The sequence below is a fragment of the Ambystoma mexicanum genome, chromosome 1p, assembly GCF_040938575.1.
Source record: "Ambystoma mexicanum isolate Mex_15411 chromosome 1p, UKY_AmexF1_1, whole genome shotgun sequence".
In the NCBI taxonomy this organism is placed as follows: Eukaryota; Metazoa; Chordata; class Amphibia; order Caudata; family Ambystomatidae; genus Ambystoma; species Ambystoma mexicanum.
In genome coordinates, this window is record NC_090921.1 from 154,915,881 (window position 1) to 154,931,136 (window position 15,256).

The 15,256-nt window shown below is 44.0% G+C and overlaps 1 protein-coding gene across 4 annotated transcripts in view; it reads right to left on the minus strand.

Moving 5' to 3' along the window:
* Positions 1–15,256, minus strand: part of LOC138567454 (protein phosphatase inhibitor 2-like) — a 2,745,435-nt gene that overhangs the window by 1,687,275 nt on the left and 1,042,904 nt on the right. The gene's annotated exons all lie outside the window — the stretch shown is intronic.

A 15,256-nucleotide genomic window follows, 5' to 3' on the forward strand; every position in this document is an offset into this window, starting at 1 on the left:
TTCGTGTCGCCAAGTCGAGTTCTTCCCTTTTGTATCCACGTGCAATGAATTTCTCTCTCATTCCGGATTGTTGTGCTTGGCAATCGTCAGGGTCACTCACAATTTTCTTGACTCTCAATAGTTGACTGTAAGGTAAATTCTTGAGTAGACTGGGCTGATGAAAGCTCAGGCGATGCAATAAATTATTGCGATCCGTGGGTTTGCGGAACAAAGAGGTGCTGTAGTCACTCTCTCTTTTCTCTATTTGGACGTCAAGAAATGTAATCTTATCTTTGGAGATCTCTCTAGTGAACTGAATGCGATGGTCAACATTGTTAAGATATATAAAAAACTCATTGAATGTGTCTTCAGTGCCAATCCATAGTCCAAAAATGTCATCGATGTAACGTAACCATAGATGTATGTTCTTATTCCATTCAAGATTGTTAAGTACATGATCCATTTCAAATTTATGCATAAAACAGTTTGCATATGATGGTGCCATGGTGGCCCCCATAGATGTCCCAGAGGTTTGGAGAAAGAAACTGTTCTGAAATTGAAAATATGAATTTTCCGAGATGAACTGCAGAAGAGCCAATATAAATTCTTTTTGTGCCCTAATTTCTGGTGCTCTTAGCAAAAGCCATTCGACAGATTCAATTCCAAGATCGTGAGGTATGGACGTATATAAACTCTTCACATCGATGGTGAACATCAGATGGTTTTGTTCAAAGGTTGCTGAGCTTAAACATTGTAAAAAATGTGTGGTATCTTTAATATATGTAGGAGTTTTTTGTATTAGTGGTTGGAGGAAGAAATCGATGTACACTCCCAACGGTTGATTTATGCTGTTCATACCCGCTACTATTGGTCTTCCAGGCGGTTTAACAGGGTCTTTGTGGATTTTGGGTAGTGTATAAAAATTGGGAATCCTTGGGTGTGGATTGTTCAAAAATTTGCAGGTGTGTTCGTTTATCCAGTCTAACTCCATAGCTTTATCAAGTAATGTTTCCAAGTTCAATTTGATGGCCATGGTGGGGTCGTGATCTAAGGGTGCATAGACTGTATGATCTTGCAGTTGTCTGATACATTCTTTATCATAATCCATAGTGTTCATGATGACTAAGGCTCCTCCTTTGTCAGCTGGTCGTATGGTAATGTCCTTGTCACAATATAGATTTCGAATAGTTCTGATCTCATGGGGTTTCATGTTTTTATACGGCGGTGGTTTGTAGCTGATCCGTTCGATGTCACGAGTGACAAGTTTTTGGAAAATGTCAATCGATGGTACCGAGATTGGTGGTATGAATCCACTCTTAGTTCTGAATTCCTGTAAGTCAGGGTTGACAATTGTGTTCTCATGTGGTTCAAGCTCTTCAAAAAATACCTTCAATTTAAGTTTTCTTATAAATTTATACAGCTCAATTTTCGTGTTGAATAGTGTTGTACTGTAAGTAGGCACAAAACTCAGCCCTTTCTGTAAGGTATTTTCTTCTGTTTTATTCAGGATTTTAGTGGATATATTAATAACTAGGTTTTCCTCAATTGGAGTCTTGTTTGTGGCTTGTTTTTGAGATTTCCTCCTCCCCCTGCGGGTTCTTTTGGGCGCGCTCCTAAAAAAGACGTAGATGCAGGTGTTCTTGTGGGAGAACTAGCTATTAAGGTGGGATCACTCGATGGTTGTTCAGTCCGAACCTCCGATTCTCTCTGTATTTCTGAATCAGAGCTTGATGTGTTGTCTGATCTCGATGCGTTATCTGATGGATATTTATAGAGTTTTTTTGGTGCTACTGGACCATATTTATCCATCCATGTGTAGACTTCCTCGTTAATGTAATCGTATGTGTCCCTTTTAAATTTTTTCACTTTCTTCAGTTCTAGCCCTGACTTATATTCTTCCAATTTCTTGTTGATGTCAGTTAGAATGATGTCGTACTCTTCTTTACCCAATGATCCAACTAGTTCCTTTTCAATGTCTTGAATTTCGGTGTTAAGGGTAATTAGATTTTTGGATAGTTCTTGGATGGTTAGTAATATGAGATCCAATGAGCATTTATTCAAAATGGCTTCCCATTTTTTTTACAAATTCTTTACTTTCTTTGCAGAGCGTAGGACGAAGTTGGATGCGAAGTCCTCTGGGTATACGTTGGTTCTTGAAATAGCGACCTAATGTGATCGCATGTAGTTTTCGATTTATCTCTTTGCGTATTAAGTATTCTAGTTGCTTGATGCGTTTTGCTGGGTCTTTAATTGTAGTAGCATGTGTTCCAATTGTTGTTTCACTGATAAGTTCAAGGATGGCGCCGCCTCCTCGTTTAAAAACCCTAGGGTTTCCGCACATTTATTTGAGAGTCCTTCGATATCTTCAAAGGACATTGTGTTATTGAAAAATGGTGATAAATACTGGGTACTATTGAGTCAATGTGTGCCTCCACTTGCATATCGAAGGACTTTCAAATAAATGTGCGGAAACCCTAGGGTTTTCAAACGAGGAGGCGGCGGCCATCCTTGAACTTATCAGTGAAACAACAATTGGAACACATGGTACTACAATTAAAGACCCAGCAAAACGCATCAAGCAACTAGAATACTTAATACGCAAAGAGATAAATCGAAAACTACATGCGATCACATTAGGTCGCTATTTCAAGAACCAACGTATACCCAGAGGACTTCGCATCCAACTTCGTCCTATGCTCTGCAAAGAAAGTAAAGAATTTTTAAAAAAATGGGAAGCCATTTTGAATAAATGCTCATTGGATCTCATATTACTAACCATCCAAGAACTATCCAAAAATCTAATTACCCTTAACACCGAAATTCAAGACATTGAAAAGGAACTAGTTGGATCATTGGGTAAAGAAGAGTACGACATCATTCTAACTGACATCAACAGGAAATTGGAAGAATATAAGTCAGAGCTAGAACTGAAGAAAGTGAAAAAATGTAAAAGGGACACATACGATTACATTAACGAGGAAGTCTACACATGGATGGATAAATATGGTCCAGTAGCACCAAAAAAACTCTATAAATATCCATCAGATAACGCATCGAGATCAGACAACACATCAAGCTCTGATTCAGAAATACAGAGAGAATCGGAGGTTCGGACTGAACAACCATCGAGTGATCCCACCTTAATAGCTAGTTCTCCCACAAGAACACCTGCATCTACGTCTTTTTTAGGAGCGCGCCCAAAAGAACCCGCAGGGGGAGGAGGAAATCTCAAAAACAAGCCACAAACAAGACTCCAATTGAGGAAAACCTAGTTATTAATATATCCACTAAAATCCTGAATAAAACAGAAGAAAATACCTTACAGAAAGGGCTGAGTTTTGTGCCTACTTACAGTACAACACTATTCAACACGAAAATTGAGCTGTATAAATTTATAAGAAAACTTAAATTGAAGGTATTTTTTGAAGAGCTTGAACCACATGAGAACACAATTGTCAACCCTGACTTACAGGAATTCAGAACTAAGAGTGGATTCATACCACCAATCTCGGTACCATCGATTGACATTTTCCAAAAACTTGTCACTCGTGACATCGAACAGATCAGCTACAAACCACCGCCGTATAAAAACATGAAACCCCATGAGATCAGAACTATTCGAAATCTATATTGTGACAAGGACATTACCATACGACCAGCTGACAAAGGAGGAGCCTTAGTCATCATGAACACTATGGATTATGATAAAGAATGTATCAGACAACTGCAAGATCATACAGTCTATGCACCCTTAGATCACGACCCCACCATGGCCATCAAATTGAACTTGGAAACATTACTTGATAAAGCTATGGAGTTAGACTGGATAAACGAACACACCTGCAAATTTTTGAACAATCCACACCCAAGGATTCACAATTTTTATACACTACCCAAAATCCACAAAGACCCTGTTAAACCGCCTGGAAGACCAATAGTAGCGGGTATGAACAGCATAAATCAACCGTTGGGAGTGTACATCGATTTCTTCCTCCAACCACTAATACAAAAAACTCCTACATATATTAAAGATACCACACATTTTTTACAATGTTTAAGCTCAGCAACCTTTGAACAAAACCATCTGATGTTCACCATCGATGTGAAGAGTTTATATACGTCCATACCTCACGATCTTGGAATTGAATCTGTCGAATGGCTTTTGCTAAGAGCACCAGAAATTAGGGCACAGAAAGAATTTATATTGGCTCTTCTGCAGTTCATCTCGGAAAATTCATATTTTCAATTTCAGAACAGTTTCTTTCTCCAAACCTCTGGGACATCTATGGGGGCCACCATGGCACCATCATATGCAAACTGTTTTATGCATAAATTTGAAATGGATCATGTACTTAACAATCTTGAATGGAATAAGAACATACATCTATGGTTACGTTACATCGATGACATTTTTGGACTATGGATTGGCACTGAAGACACATTCAATGAGTTTTTTATATATCTTAACAATGTTGACCATCGCATTCAGTTCACTAGAGAGATCTCCAAAGATAAGATTACATTTCTTGACGTCCAAATAGAGAAAAGAGAGAGTGACTACAGCACCTCTTTGTTCCGCAAACCCACGGATCGCAATAATTTATTGCATCGCCTGAGCTTTCATCAGCCCAGTCTACTCAAGAATTTACCTTACAGTCAACTATTGAGAGTCAAGAAAATTGTGAGTGACCCTGACGATTGCCAAGCACAACAATCCGGAATGAGAGAGAAATTCATTGCACGTGGATACAAAAGGGAAGAACTCGACTTGGCGACACGAAGAGTAGATTCCCTAGACCGTGATACCCTACTGATGAGTACGTCTAAACCCAAGAAAGAACTCAAAACTCCAATATATGTCTCGAAGTTCTCCATCCAAAGTAACAAAATAAAGAACTCCATTAAAAAACACTGGAGCATTTTCAAAAATGACGTCAGGGTACAGAATCTTTTTGAACAGCTACCAGTATTCGCCTACCAGAGAAGAACTTACGAGACGAACTGGTCCGCACACGGCCCTCCATGAAGGAACCGATTACTCCACGCACAGGAACGTATCCGTGTTTACACTGTACCAATTGTAATCTAGTAATCAAGGGCAACACGATATATCATCCCAGAACAGGCAATAAGATTCTCCTAAAAACATTTGGAACCTGTGATAGTGTGAACGTTATATATGGTATCAAATGCACCTGTGGGAAATATTATGTCGGTCAATCCACGAGAACTGCCAAAACACGGTGGAATGAACATCGGTCTTGTATACGCAACAGTAACCTTAATTCATCCATGGCACGCCATTGGCGACATAAAAGCCACAATTTGAACCAAATCAGGTTCCTGATCCTGGAAGTAATAAAGAAAACCAATTCACATGAAGATTTGGGCCTGCGACTCAATCAAAGGGAAACCTTTTGGATAGACAGACTCGGCAGCCTTTATCCGCATGGCCTTAATGAAGAGATTAACTATCACTGTTACATTTGAGTTGTTATGGTCTTATGGTCTATTATTTTGTGGCGAAACACCATTTATCTCTTCATATTAAGTATTTTTGACTTCTTGTGCATTGCAACCTTGACCATGTTGGGTATGGGTTGCTTCCTCATATATTTGAGGGTATTCATGTTGTTCCATATTATTTGCTATACATACTTATCAATTTAATTTTATGTATTATTTCCTGGATACTCTTCCCCACTCCCGAACTTCGGTTTGGGATCCAAGGTAGCACATGTTGTCGCTACCTACTGGGATCAGTGTCCATAGATAGAAATATTATAGTCTTTATACAACTGTGCAACACTATAATTGCTCCAGATATTTATAAGCTTCTTGTACACACATAATTGTGTCATTTAACTTTGTTCCATTTATTTCTACATTACTTTCTTCTGTGCACATAGTATGTTTTCTATGTTCATTGATTACTTCTAATGTTCATTTCTCTATGTTCCAAAATAGCTCATCCACACTCATCAACACTCAAAATTAGTTTGTTTGTTTTCTAATGGCCCCTTAATCTCACAATACATCACACAATCTACACCGCGCTTTTCACTAGACTGACACGTCACGATCCCCTGTCACGTGTCTATTTAAGTTTCAGTTCCCTAGGTAACGCTGTAAACTGGCGATGCGAAACGGCGCAATACTGCCACCCCCGTTTCTATCCTCTGTGCACTCGCAGCGCGCGAGCGCAGGTAAGCACATTTCTACCCGTCCCTCTGACATTCCTATGTAACGCTTTGGTCATCTTTCTGATACACTGTTACGTTTACAGATTCTCGCCTGATCGAATCGAGTTCATTGACCGTCGATCCTTCGTGAACCGGACAATTGTCCTTCTTCTTACCACTGGCTACCCCGATCCCTGTAGGTAACTTTAAACTTTCCTCTTCACAGTTGATATTTATCTTTTGGTTAACCCACCATTCATTTCACTTATTCTGCCCTTTTTTCCATTTCTTTTTCCACCATCTCGTTATTGCATCCTGCAATCAAATCTGTTCGGGTATGTGACACATTATATTTTTATGATTGTATTCTTATGATTATGTCCTTATTTTGAATTAATTAATTTATGCACAAATGTAATATATGTTACTAAATTCAATGGTTCCCCGTTTTGTTAATTATGTGATTTTATCAATACTTCGTTTAATTATGTTACATGATGCAACACAGACTTGCCCTGATGAAGGAGCGTCATGCTCCGAAATGCATTGGCACTATTGGTTGATTACAACTATGTGAGATGGTAGCCGCATACCGACTAAGATTATATTAGTCACCACCTTTAATCTTTTTTGCTTTAAAAATAAATGAAACCTTGATTCAAACTGGTGATTCATTCTACGTTACCACAATATATTTCTACAAAAGGAACTTTTAATACTGAAAACAGTACCATCCTTGTGAATTACCCTTTATTTGGGACAACATACGGAGAGCGGCTACGTGGTCAGGTTGGTTTACCTGATCTACTTGGACTTTTTTGCTACACGAGTCAGGGTGTCTCCAGACTCATCGCAGCCAGCTCCTGTGAATCTTTTTCTAATCTCCCTCCCGTATTTTATCGTTCATGAAGAAATAGTCTAAGAAATACCAATTTACACAAAGTGGTGCCCACTTATTTCTTTCTCAAGTTACAAGCATACATGTGAGAAACAGTATACAGGATCTTATCATTGTTCTTCTTTGCAGTTCTCTTTTCAAATCTACAAAAAGTCCATGAGTTTTAACATTTATAACTCCCCCCCTCTTTTGTCTGTAGTAAAGCAAGTAACATTTATCCCCTTTCAAGCCCCACCCCCCAACTGGGCTGGTTCTGCTTTTCCACCCCCTTAGTCAATTTGAACGCAATTTGGGCTTTGTCTGCCTGTGCTAGCAGTTGTCGAGGGTCCTTTCGAGCTTCCGTCTTGCCAGAGGCTTTAGTTCAGGATCGTTCTCAACAGGTTTGGTCTGTGGAAGTAGGCTTCCCTGTCTGCAACATAGTCTATAAATGGGTCCCACACTTCCCTAAATTTCAGGTATTTGTTGTCTTTTATGGCCCCTACCTTTTCCATTGCCAATATGTGCCATATTTTAACCCACCAGAACGCAACAATTGGGCTTTCAGGGTTTTTCCATCCTTGGGCCAGAGTTATTTTTGCTGCGTTTAGTAGTTGCGTAATCAGGGTTGCGTTATTGCCTGTTTCTGCGTAGACCCCTTCCACTGTAGTTCCCAGTAGTATTACCTTCGGGTCGTATGGGAGCTGTCGCCCTGTGATTTCTCGTATATGTCCCAGTATCTCTTTCCAGTATATTTCAGCTTTGGGGCAGGACCACCACATGTGGTATAGGTCCCCTCTGATGCCACATTGTCTCCAGCAGGTGGGGGGGTAGGCTGGGTTCATTTTATTTAATCTATGTGGGGTTAGGTATCATCTTGTGTATAGTTTGTATGAGTTCTCTTTAATTGTGGTGCACTTGGATGCCTTCTGAGCCCTCTTCCAAATTTGGCCCCATTCCTCTTCCGTGATAGGTGTTCCCAGGTCTTTCTCCCAATTCTTTTTATATGAGATTTGATCTTCGATTCGTGCGTTGTCTAGGAGTTTATATATTCTTGTTATTGCTTTGTGGGTTTCGCCTTCCTGTAGGGTGAGTTCCAATCCTATGGGAGTCCTGGTGGCTCCTTTTATGACCCCTTCCTGCGAGATCCAGTGCCTAATTTGTATAAATTTATATCTCTCCTTTTCCCCTATACCGAATTTTTGTTTGCATTCTTCGAATTGTAGTGGGGTACCATTGTGGTAAAATTCTTTCAGGGGGATCGGCTGTGGTCGCCCCCAGTTTGCCCAAAATCTATCTCGTTTACCCGGGGTGAAGTCTTGATTGTGTGCCATTGGTGTAAAGGGGCCTAGTACATGGGTTATATGGTGTTTTCTGAGTGCTGTGTCCCATGCTTTTAGTGAAGTGTGGGTGGATTCTAATAGTTGTCCCTCCACCACTCTGGCCCTTGCCCATAGGGCTTGCAAAGTTCCTAGCGGGATTCTGGTTTCTCCCTGTTCTATTCCCACCCATCCCTTATGTGGGGTCCCTCCCATCCATTTTAACATCGGGGCTATCTGGGCTGCCAGTGTTTATCTTTCTACGTCAGGGAGTCCCAGTCCGCCCAGTAAGAGTGGCCTGGTTAAGATTCTTTTTTGGCTTCTGGGCTTCTTCCCATTCCATACGAAGGATATCAGGTCCTTTTGTAGTTTTTTGCACATTTTGGAGGGGACTACTATCGTGAGGGAGCTAATTACATATAGGAGGCGGGGTAGGAGGGTCATCTTGAGTGCGGTTATACGTGCAAACCATGATAGTTCCTGGGCATCCCACCTCAGGAGATCCTCCTTTAATTGTTTCCACAGTGGCAATATATTTTCTCCGTATAGGTGTCTATGTTCCTGTGTCAGTTGAACTCCTAGGTAGTCTATGGCCTTGGGTTCCTAGATTAGTGGGTATTGTGTCGCCATTTTTTGGGGTATCTCCTACTCTTCGGTTATGTTTAGGGCTTTCGATTTTGCATAGTTAACGGTGAACCCTGATACCTTAGCAAATTCTTGTAGTCTTTCTAGGGTTTTGGGTAGTGATTTGGCAGTGTCTCTCAGGAACAGTAGGATATCGTCCGCGTATAATGCTATTTTGTGTTCTATCCCTCCTGCTAATACCCCTTTTATTTCTAGGTCCTGTCTTATGGTTTGTGCCACTGGCTCCATTGCCATTGCAAATATAAGGGGGGATAGTGGGCAGCCCTGTCGAGTACCTCTTCGGATTTGTAATGTTGTAGTGGATCTGCCGTTGATTATGAATGTTGTTGAGGGGAGTTTATAATTCGCCAAGACCATCTTTATGAAGGTGGGGTCACAGCCGTACAATTCCTCAGTTTTCTTAAAGGATCAAGAGCATTTAAGTCTGTACTGTGAGGAGTCACTGCCGCCCACACCTGACACAGTGGGGATAGCCATAGGAATTTCCCCATGCCACCTTTGGGATCAGCATCACGTTCCTTGAGGCGCACCCTCGTACCCTGCCACTTTGGTGGCCTAACTATCCTTTGTGTTGCAGCTAACTTAATATTTTATAGTTTGTGTTTTTTTGGAATTACTGCAGTTTCAGTTTCTGGATCTTTCAACATTTAGGAATCTTTTTCTTACTATTTTCATGCTTTATTTTTGTGAAACATCATCAAGGTTGATTTGACACTCATTATCTGTGCTTCATCATTTCCTAAAGTATTATTTTGAAATATTTCTTCTTGTTTTTCTACCTTAGACTTTTTTGAGCATTTAGAAGACATGTGGAGTTTGTCTGGTGCTACTGCATAGTTGCATAGCTTTGGTGAACAGTGGCAGTCTTGTTGTGGAAGTATTGTGCAGTGGCATCACACACCACAGCAGAAATGAGCGAGCAGCACAATGTTTAGCTGCGACAGTGGTTATCCACAACATGTAGAGTGTTGACCTGCTCTTAAGCTACGCCTGTGCTAGAAACAATACATTAATAAAATAGCAAGCTTACTAGGCCTAGGTAGGTGGTTTAATCGGTGCTGCATCAAGCTCTTTGCATTCTATTCCTCAGGTAACTTTTGATATGATCACATTGTTACTTTGCCAGGATCTGCCAGGATCTCCTTGTAAGTGGTATATTATCTTTCATTCTTGTTAAAAGGGCAAGAGCCCTAAAACTATCACTTTGCTGTTCACTTTTCATGAATTCTTGTTGAATTGTGGTAAAAAATTAAGAACAACTTTTTCGAAATGATTTTTGGAAATTCCTTCTGTAAATAATGGTGCCGTTAACGCAACATTAGCAATGTGACCAGATTTCTCATGAGGTTCTTGCTCTTCTCTTGAGTTTTAGACTGACTCCGCACAGAGACTTGAGTGGGGACACAGGGGTCAGGGTTAGGAGAGGGGTGCAGGGTGCACCCAGCATTTTACAGGAGGCGGTGAAAGAGTCAACCAGAGTTTTGTAGCTTGTGGGTGCCTGGGTTATCTAGAAATGTAGAAGTTGTAGAGACAGAGTCACACTGAGATTTAGAGAGTGTGGTGCAGGGGTCACCCAGAGATTTAGAGGCTGGGGTGCAGGGGTTACTCCAACTTTTAAAAGTTGGGATGCAGGGTTCAGTCAGAGATTTGAATACAGCGGCCACCCGCAGATTTTGCCTAATGGGTGCATGGGACACTGAAGTAAGACAGAATCAGGAGACTGACAAGGGGGCATGAGTCACACACATTTGTATTGTTCTCTTTAAAGAAAGTAGACATAGTCATTCCCTAAACCTGTGTTACTAATCCCTACTCTACAAAAGAAAGTTAAAAGAGTTCCTTGTCAGAATGTCAAGGTGGCTAGACAGAAATGCAGTCCTATGTCCCGATTCCTATTCTAACCTAGTATCTTTCCCCATTTCTAAGAGAAAACAAACTAACCAAGACAGACGTTGGGCCGCTGCCCGAACAAAGGGCAGCTGCATGCTTCTGACTCCACACCCTTGTATCTCTTTACCATAGTCCCTTGCGTATGTGTACAGTCCCACGCATACAGTTCTTCCACTGCAAGTGTCATCTGTGGCTCTAGCCAGATCTTTCGGTCTCTCTCTCAAATCAGTCTCTTTCTCCCCACCCCGGTTCTCCTCTCCCCACCCTAGGGTTTCTTCCTTCTTTCTCCACTCTGAATCTCTGCTCTTTGTCCCCACTCTGGGGTTTCTTGGTGGTCTCACTCTCTCTCCCTATTCTGGGGCGTAACAGTGTTCTACTCTCTCCAGCACTTTCTCACTCCTTCTCCCCACTCTATGGCTTCTCTCCCCTCTCTGGGGGGAAACAGTGAGAAATACCCCAATCTGGGGATTCTCGATATGCTTCCCTCTACAGGGATTTACTCACTCCTTCTCCTCACTCTGGGGCTACTCGGTATTCTACCCTCCTTGCGCGTATCTTAGTCTCTGTCCCCTCTCTGGGGCCTCTTAGCTCTTTCCCTACCTGTCTCTTACTCGCCTTGCCGCCTGCCTCAAGTCTGTCTGGCGCCACCGTGTACCTGTGTGTGAACAGCAGTGTTCACTGGGAGGGCTGTGTAGTCCACCCTGAGTCTCCTCTAGCCGCAGAGCCCCTTACGTGAGTAGTCCACGTGTTGCCTCTCTCCAACTGCCTCCATGCCCAATGTGCACTGCATCGCTATTGAACTCCCCGGGCTGCATGGAGATTTCTTTCTGATTGGTTCTTTTTCTGATGTGCCTCAGGAGCCTGGTTTTTCTGCTGTTCTGTATTCCATGAGAAGGAATGAATACAGTTGGGGTAGGAAGTCGAGCTAGACATTCAAGGGGCCATAGGATTATTATACCCCTTTTCTTCTATATACCCCACAAAGGTGTTAGTGTCTAGGGGAGAGGAATGCTGATTAGAGTCCTTTTCTGGGGGGTTTCCTGTCACTTAAGGGGGAGTCAACTCCTGAGGGTTCCCGCTTACCCTGTCCCGTAGGGTGTGTTAAGCATAGTGTGCTCAACTCCCTATTCCAAAGGGGGAGGCTCCCTCTTGGGGAGAGGTGACAAACTCTTTGGATTTTCATAACAGAGTTCCAAAGAGCAAAGATAGAAAGGTAGTTGTGCCCAAGCAGTGGAGAAAGTGGTCAGAAGAAAGGATCCAGGGATTGGAGATATTAGTGCACAAATGGAAAGAAGAAGGTAAAGACTAATGTACCTAAAGAAAAAATGTGGCAGACAGAGAGAATTGGAGACCAGAGACTGCTCTACTCAAAGGGGAAAAGAAGGTGATATAGATGGAGTCTTGTAGAGAGAAAACAGTTGTGTCCAAATGGTGTGAAAAAAAGAGATGGCAAGAAATACATGGAAAGTAAAAAGAGAGTTGTGCTCAAATGGGTGAAAAAAGTGATAAAAAAGAAACTTGTAGAGAAGAAGTAGTAATGCCCACAGAGGTGAAGACGGAGATAGCGAGAAAGAGTTGAGTAGTAAATGCAGTTGTGCCCAAAGAAGAGAATGGCATGATAAAGAGAGATTTGAAGGGCACCGACCCAGAACGGGAAATGGAGGAGGTGATGAAAGATTAGGGATTTAAACGTGAACGCCAAAAGGTGTACAAAGACATACAGAGGGAGTTGGAAAGTGAACCCAAAGAGGGAAAGAAGATTCTATGAGAGCAAAAAGACAGAAGACCTAGGAAGATTCCAGTGGATCAGCTTAGTCCGAACCAGGCCAAAAAGGGGGGAGAAGGTATGAGACAGTGATGTGCAACACTGTGGGTGAGGGAGGGCAAATGCGTAGAAAATGACTGAGACACACATGCTCACGAATATTCCCCGTCTTCAGGCTGGGAATCCTCGGTAAAGTAAAAACCAGTTTCAGTTTTATTTCTGAACTGTCTTTCTCCTAATAACAATCATTGGTCTCTGGGTCATACTGCCCCCAGCCAATGACTGCCCTCTACCTAAGCCCCTCCTCTGGCAGCTATCTTCAGATTTGGTAGCACGTAAAGTGGCAGTAGGACCAAGTGAAGAGGCGCAGAGGGGTAGGAGGGAGGGTTCGCATGTGAATCCATGCCAGACCCATGTTGGAGAACAACAGTTACAGGTAAGTAACTTGCTCCTTCTCCAGCATGGGGTCTGGCATGGATTCACATGCTCATGAATATAAGAATACATAGCAGTACAGACATGCACAACCACGGGAGGTGGCAAGGCTCAATATTAAGCATATCACCAACTCAACATTAAGCATCTCTTACCTCCTCACAAGGCCCACCTTCAGGCGAACAGGTTGCGCAGCACTGCCTGGCCTACTCTGGACTCCTCCCTGGAATCCCGGTCGACGCAGTAGAATCTCGTGAAGGTGTGCGTCGACCTCCACGTAGCAGCCCTGCAGATGTCCAGCAGGGGCACACCAGAAACGAATGCAGTGGTAGCAGCGATCACTCTGGTCGAATGGGCTCTCGGACGGCCGGGCAACTGTCGGTTTGCCAACCGGTGACAGTGCATGATGCAGCCGGAGAGCCATCTGGAAATGGAAGCCTTCGAGAGGGCCTTCCTTTGGTTCACAGGTCCAAAGTTCACAAACAGCTGTGATGTCATCCTAAAACTCTTCGTGCGGTCCACGTAGAACTTCAATGTTCTAGCTACATCCAGCAAGTGCAAAGTCCTCTCGGCCGGCGACAAAGGCGACGGGAAGAAAACAGGTAACACCAAGGGCTCGTTGAGATGGAAGTCCGACGGCACCTTGGGCATGAAGGAGGGGTGCGTCCGCAGCACCACCCTCGTCTTGTGGAAAGTCAGGTATGGAGGCTTGCAGGAGAGGGCCTGGATCTCTCCCACTCATCGTGCAGAGGTGATGGCCACAAGAAACGCTGTTTTCCACGACAGGAACTTCAACGGTGCCGAATGCAGAGGCTCGAATGGCGGCCCCATGAGCCTGGTCAGCACCATGTTGAGCTCCCACGCCGGGACCGGAGCCTTCACCGGCAGGAATGATCGGAACAATCCCTTCATGAACTCCTTTACCAGGCGATGGGACAACAGGGAAGAGCGCCCCGGAGTTCTGGTGTAGCGGGAGATAGCCGCCAGATGGATCTTGATAGAGGCATGGGCCAGCCCCGCCTTGGCCAGCGATAGCAAGTTCGGGAGCACTTGAGGGGCCTTAATCCGCAGAGGGTTAATCTTCTGTGTCCGGCACCAGACAGAAAACCTTTTCCATTTGTGTCCATAGTACTTGAGAGTTGAGGACGCCCTGGCCTTTGCAAGCACCTCCTTGCAGTCCGCCGGGATATCGCTAGTGCTACAAGAGCCAGGCCTGCAAGTTCATCGACCCCGGGTCAACCTTGCTGAACAGAGTGGAGGATGGCACCTTCTTCTCTGGCAAGGAGATCTGCGTCCGTCGGCAGTTTGACTGGGGTGGACGCTGACATATCCAGAAGGTCCGGGAACCAGATCTGTCTTGGCCACGCCGGTGCGACGAGGATCATCCTGCACCGGGACCGTCTGAGTTGGTTGATGAGTCGCAGCAGCAACGGCGGGAACGCATACAGGAACAGGCCATCGCAGGAGAATGAGAAGGCATCGCCCATGCTCCCCGGCTGGGGAAACCTGCTGGCGAACCTCTGGCACTTGGTATTTGTCGCCGTCGTGAATAGGTAGATGTGGGGATTGCTCCATCGTTGGAATAGCAGATCCACTTGATCCAGACGCAGTTCCCACTCGTGGCACGAGCGCAGCTCCCTGCTGAGTGAGTCGGCGATGGTGTTCTTTATTCCTGCTAGGTGGAAGGGTACCAGAAACATCCCTTGGACGACGGCCCAGTGCCACAGATCCTAGGCCTCCTTGGATAGGGCTGGGGATCTGGTGCCTCCCTGCTTCCGGATGTAGAACATCGTGGTGGTGTTGTCGGTGAAGATCCTCACCACCTTGCCCTTGAGGGATGGAAGGAACGACCTGAGGGCCCAGAACACGGCTCGGTGCTCCAGGACGTTGATGTGTAGTGACCTCTCCTCCGGGAGCCAAAGGTCTCTTGTGTGGAGATCTCCCATCCCTCCAGGGAGGCATCTGTCGTCACCGTCTCCTGATGTGCCGGGGTCTGAAAGTCCATACCCGCCGCGAGATGTGCGCATGAGCCCCACCACCGGATCGCTTGGCGGAAAGTCTCGTTGAGCGAGATCCTGTCTTCAAAGCTGCACGCCGCTTGCATCCAACGGGCGTCGAGAAACTCCTGCAATGGACGCATCCGCAGTCTGCACAGGCGCACGAGGTA